General features: G+C 32.8%; 1 long non-coding RNA gene across 1 annotated transcript; it reads right to left on the bottom strand.

Annotated features, from left to right (window-relative positions):
- Window positions 1–4,403: 4,403 nt before the first annotated feature.
- LOC145067804 (uncharacterized) lies at window positions 4,404–5,614 on the bottom strand. Its single transcript, XR_013688890.1, has 2 exons — window positions 5,115–5,614; window positions 4,404–4,658 (listed from the first exon to the last, which is right to left on the bottom strand). It is a non-coding gene; the product is annotated as an uncharacterized LOC145067804 (long non-coding RNA).
- Between the last annotated feature and the right edge of the window lie 260 nt (window positions 5,615–5,874).

Genomic DNA, 5,874 nt, shown 5'->3' with positions numbered 1-5,874 from the left:
TAAACAACTATCAAAGGACGGTCCAAAGTTCGCTGAGGATTGGTCGTTTGTGAGTAGTTGGAAGTATGGTATTGGATGGACCGTGTCGACATTATTATGAATAGATAAGATTCTATTAAGAATGAGTTGTCATATGGCAGATATGGAAATGTTTCCATATTGGGAGTTGGATATTGAGAGTCTATGTCTAGATTAGAAAATTTTTATGCAAGAAGGATGTTCAAAGGAATGTACTTTGAATGTGAGACTTCACGTCTATGGAATTTTCTTGTAACAATTTCCGATAGAGTACTTTGTAATTTCATTGGCCAAGTCTTGGTGACTTTTGTGCTATAACTTTGCGAAAGGATCGTTGCATAAAATGTTAGAATCTAGCATATTCTAGTAGTGGCAAGAACCTTGTGTTCTAATACTAATGATAAGGATTAGGAATTGTGAAATGAGCATCATTAGAAAAGTTTTTTAATTGATCTATTTCACAAAGTAAGGACCATAGGAAACATAGTGTGCATGCTTTGTGCATGGGAAATCTATTGTTGTAATTTCAGTAATAAGTTGATTTTTAATTCTGAAACAGTAAACGATGAATAATGAGTAATCAATATGGTGTTTAAACAAAAGTGTTTTATTTACTCCAACAAGTTTGGGGTCATATAGGATTAAGTATTATTGTTGTGTTTCAGTTTGCATGTTTTGACTTCCAGAATAACTGGGTTATTTGAACCTCCACAGTCGGTCATACGTTGGAAGTAGGTATGAAGGAAGACTGTCATGAAGAGTCTGTAGATTGTCTGAAGAGTTTAGACATAGCACAAGTTTGCTGCAGGGTTTATTAGTGCTTTGATAAGATTAGAGTATTGGATTAAACCCACGCTCACAAGAATCACTTCACGGAATTTTATCACGAGTGATTGTGAGTCGATGATATTGTATATTCTTGAAACCAAGATGTGTGAGTTGTTATTTGTTGGTCGGTTGCACATTGATAATAAGTAAACACACCAGTAACTTGGTGTTATAAAACTTATTGTTGTGTGCGATTCGATTAGTAGGTGCAAGCAAGCATTTGAGTCAAAGTTTATCCATTCCTTTTACCCAAGGTGGGATAAAAGTGATATCTGTGGGCCCCTCGATGATTTAGTGATGACACCCTAAGCGCTTGGCCAAGTCGGGACTAAGTTGATGTGTTCAATTGTAGTATGTTGTCAGTCGTCATAAATCAGATGTCGGGAAACAATACATAGAGAAAGAGAATGATTTAAATCCATGTCTCGTGTCTATACGATATCTTGAGAATGGAGGAATATATAATCCCTTATCTAAAGGACAGGCATATCTTATAAGATCAGAGTTGACAACGGATTTTGAAAGCTATGATTGCTGATCAAGTTCTAAAGTTATGCAAAATAGTTATAAGACTTATCAAAGTGGGAGACTGTTGGATTAGTGTCCAAGTCCATAACTATTTTGGTATGCACTTGACCCGATTATGAGCATGGTCATGTTGGGTTGCCTTCACCATAGCAATATGTAGGATGAATTAAGGAGAGAAAGGTTTAATTATGATTTAATAATATATTATGAGAATAATATATTAAAGGAGAAATCATATTATTTAATTAATATTAGTCAAGAATTAATAAAGAATTAATTTTGTGGCTAAAAGAGATTAATTAACCTTAGGGGACTGGAATTGTAATTATAAGATAATTGCAATTGGGCTATGGATCACCTTGGAATAATAGGTTAGATGAATTCTATGGGGAAGCCCATTAGAAATCGTCCGAGGCATGCTCCAGAAGGGGTCCATGGGCTGCTTAGGGCTTAAGCAGTCAAATTAGGGTTTCCTTGTTAGATAACCCTAATTTCCTACCTATTTAAAGAACCCTTGAGACCCAAAAACGTGGCTAAGTATTCCTTTAGGGGTTCCAGCCGTTTTTGGTGACTCCTCTCTCCTCCCTCTTCATCCAAGTTGCTTAGTGGTGTTTGTGACTCCATTAGAGGTGCAGCACTTGAGGCAATAAGCTTTCTGAAGCCAAGGATTGATTGTTATTGCTATATAACAATCAAAGGTAAGATCTAAACCCTAATTTCAGTTATAGTTTATTAGATCTAGGGTTTATGGCTTTGGATATTCAATTGCATGTTCATTAGACAAACTAGATCCAAAAGCTATTAGGGTTTGCATGTACACCATAGGAATGATGTATTGCTCAAAACCCATCAGAAACAACATTCCAGGGATACAGGACCATCAATCTGATATTCAGAGATCAGTGAGGAGGAGAGTGATGAACACTCCCGCTGCTTCTTGCGATTGATTTATCCCAAATGATAGCGGCGATGGCGTTAGATTTAGGGTTCTGGTAGCATCTTTGGTAATAGGGTGGAAGGCGAGTTTGATGAAGGTATTATCATCAAGTTTGGTTTCATTTGATGTAGATGGTAGTCCCAATATGTGGATTTTTCTTTGGAGGTAGATGTTAAGAAGCACTAGAGAAGATGAAGCTGGTGATTGGGTGGGTTGTGGGTGATTTGGAGAGACAGAGAGAGAGAGAGAGAGAGAGAGAGGTGGGGCCCTTCATACTTTTTAATTATTTAAATAAATAAATAAGTATTTTATAAAAAATGAAAGAAAAATAGAAAAAAATACCCCAAGGGTATTACAGTAATTTCAGTTTACCGAGGGACCAAATATGCAAGCAAACAAGCTCAAAAGGACCATGAATCCAAAAAACTCGGGGTTTGGACTAAAACCCCAAAAATTTACATACCACAGAGACCATTTTTGCAATTTTGTCAATAAAAAAATAAATACATCAAGGGTATTACAATCATTTCAGTTTACCAAATGACCAAATTCGTAACGAAACTAGTTTAAAATGACCACAAAGCAAAAAAAATCCATGTTTGGAATAAACCCCATAAAAATTGCAAACCACAATGACCATTTTTGCAATTTTGTCTAATTTCTTTTTACCTACTTTTAACCTTGTTGGTTTAATTACCTTATATTGCTTTTCTCAATATATTTTGTAGATTTCACATATTATATATATATATATATATATATATATATATATATATATATATATATATATGTATGTATATATATATATATATATATATATACAGAGAGAGAGAGAGAGAGAGAAGGGTTATTTGGAAAACAAAAAAACCCTAAAAAAACCATAAAAATTAAAAAAATGCATAAAAAAAATACCAATACATCATAAAAAAAATTTAAATTTTTTTTATCAAAAAATCGCAGCATTTTTTAAAATTTCGTTGAAAAAAAATCAATTTTTTTATTTTGTAAAAAAAAAATTTAAAATTTTTTTTTCTGCGATTTTGATAAAAAATTCAAAAAAAAGTTTTGTGATCTCTAAGTATTTTTTTATGCATTTTAATGATTTTTAAGGGTTTTTTTATGATTTTTTGTTTTCCATAGAATCGTAAACCTATATATATATATATATATATATATATATATATATATATATATATATATATATATATATATATATATTAAAGTGGGCCATGACTTATGAACAGTAATTTTGGAAGTTGTGCAAGTTTGGTCATTTTATTTATCTCAATAATCCAGTATGATCGTTGAAATACTAACAGGACAATATCATCTTCATCTAGGAGTGCACCGTCATCGTCTCTCCAATGAAGTCCTTAGACAGTTGTTGCCTCCCACCGACTTCTTTTTCTCACAGTTGATTCTTCTTCTTCTTCTTGGCCTACTTTTTCCCATCGATGTAGAGTGTTAAAAACACCGGCGATTCATCATCTCCTTCCCAGACCCCTCCACTGCCTCTTTACATTTGGGTTTCTTCTCCATCTGTTATACTGTTACCGTCTTCCTTTTATCTATCTGCTACAAGTTATACCCAAATCTTTATTTGATTCCTTAATATTAGCTAGGTAATTTTGGAAAGATTAGTATCTATTGATTTAGTAGATTAAAAGATCAGTAATGATCACTACAAGAAAATTGATCTTTAGAGACAACAAATGTTGTCTCTAAAAGTATTAATGTTGTCGCTAAAAACCAACAGCGAGGATCGTTGTCGCTAATGGTTTCCTCGCAATAGCTTCGTCGCTAAAAGTATCTTCTGCGACAACATCAGCGTCGTCGCTGATAGTAATTACTATTAGCGACAAACATTTGTCTCTAAAAGAAAATAATACTTTTTTTATTTAATTAGTTTTAGAGATTAAAAGTTGTCTCTAAAAGATTAATAATTTAAAAAATATATATATTTACTTTCATAGACAATTAGTTTTTTCTATAATACATAAACTGTAATGAAATTCTATTAATTTATAAAAAATTCATTAATATTGATAAACATCAAATTAAGAGAGAATCCATAGTTCCAAACTACATAACACACTAAATCATCTTCATCCAATTTAACAATAAATCCGATAATACAAAAAGAACATCATGAAGTTTAATAGACAAACTAACTATACTTTATTCATGTCTTCATTATCATAAACCCCATAACATCATCGACATATTGTTGTTCTTTTTTGATGTTTTCATTCGAATTGAGACACTAGCATGATATTTTTTTCCCTGTTTTATGTATCGGGTCGTCTATCTAAAGCTTCATTTTGTGGCCCGTATAACCTCTTCATAGCTGCAAAAAGCAAAAAAACTATCATGCTTTAACATGTAGATAGGATGGCTTTAGTCAACTAGAATGTCTTAGAGCTGATTTGTAAATAACCAATGGAACAGTCAAAGAGTATGATAAAAGTAGGTGAAATTGTTTTAATCAAGGTATCTCCTTACACACTTGAAGATGCTAAAACGCATGCCTGATTGATTGCTTGTAATGGTGATATTTCACAAAGTTAATGGTTAATATAACAAACTACCAACTTAAAGATCTAGGTTCTAAATAAGGCATAAGTACATGAATTGAGATTGAAGCCCTGTCCTACATAAGATAAGAAACACACTTAAGATGTGGTTTATATACAACTTTCACATAATAAATATAATCAACATGATATTAATTAAATTATGACTTGTTTATAATCTTAAAGAGTATAACAACTTTCAAAAGGGAATAACATATACAATTTTCTACCTTTTTTAGTCTATCACAGCAAGCATTATTATACACAACTCAGATGCAAATTGTTCTCCAACCCTCTCAAATGATGCCCAAATAGCATGTCCCTCCAAAAATTGAAATAATATGGGTTCAATTTCATAAATATAGACCAAATATTCAATGAAACATATATCAAAATCAACTTTGCTAGCCAGGAAACAATATTTGCTAAGTAATCCATTTAATTGAAGACATCGGAGGTGGTGGCTGGTGGGGCACCGAATGTGAGAGACGTCCATAAATATGCCCCCTATTTAGAAAAAAAGGGGGTAGCGACTGTGAGTGTCGCCGACGAGAAACAGAGAGACACCGACAAGCAATAGAATGAAAGCAGGGAGGAGATCGGTGAGAAAGAAAGGGACAACCTTACGATCGTGAGGAGTGAAGTAGACGGCTGAAGAACGAGGGGATGAAAAAAGTAATCTAGGGTTTGTCGATAATTTATGTTGCTGAGGAAAAAAATTGATTTACTAAAATCTTGAAAAAAAAACGCGGTCAATGAAAAATATTTCCCGCTTATCCGACACAGATAAATTTTCATCGCAAAAAAATAAATTTAAAAATTTTATTTTTATTTTGTTTTTCAGTGACAACAAATGGTCGCTGAATGTTCAAGGAAAAAAGAGCGGTTCCCAAAAACTTTCGCGCCTATCTATTTGCGAGGGCTTATCGTCGCAGAAAAAAAAACAATTTTCAAAAATTTCAAAATAGTTATTAGCGATGACTTTTCGTC

This window comes from Lactuca serriola, chromosome 1 (genome assembly GCF_051521515.1).
Source record: "Lactuca serriola cultivar US96UC23 chromosome 1, Lser_US96UC23_V15, whole genome shotgun sequence".
Classification (NCBI taxonomy): Eukaryota; Viridiplantae; Streptophyta; class Magnoliopsida; order Asterales; family Asteraceae; genus Lactuca; species Lactuca serriola.
This window is presented reverse-complemented; position numbering and strand designations above follow the sequence as displayed.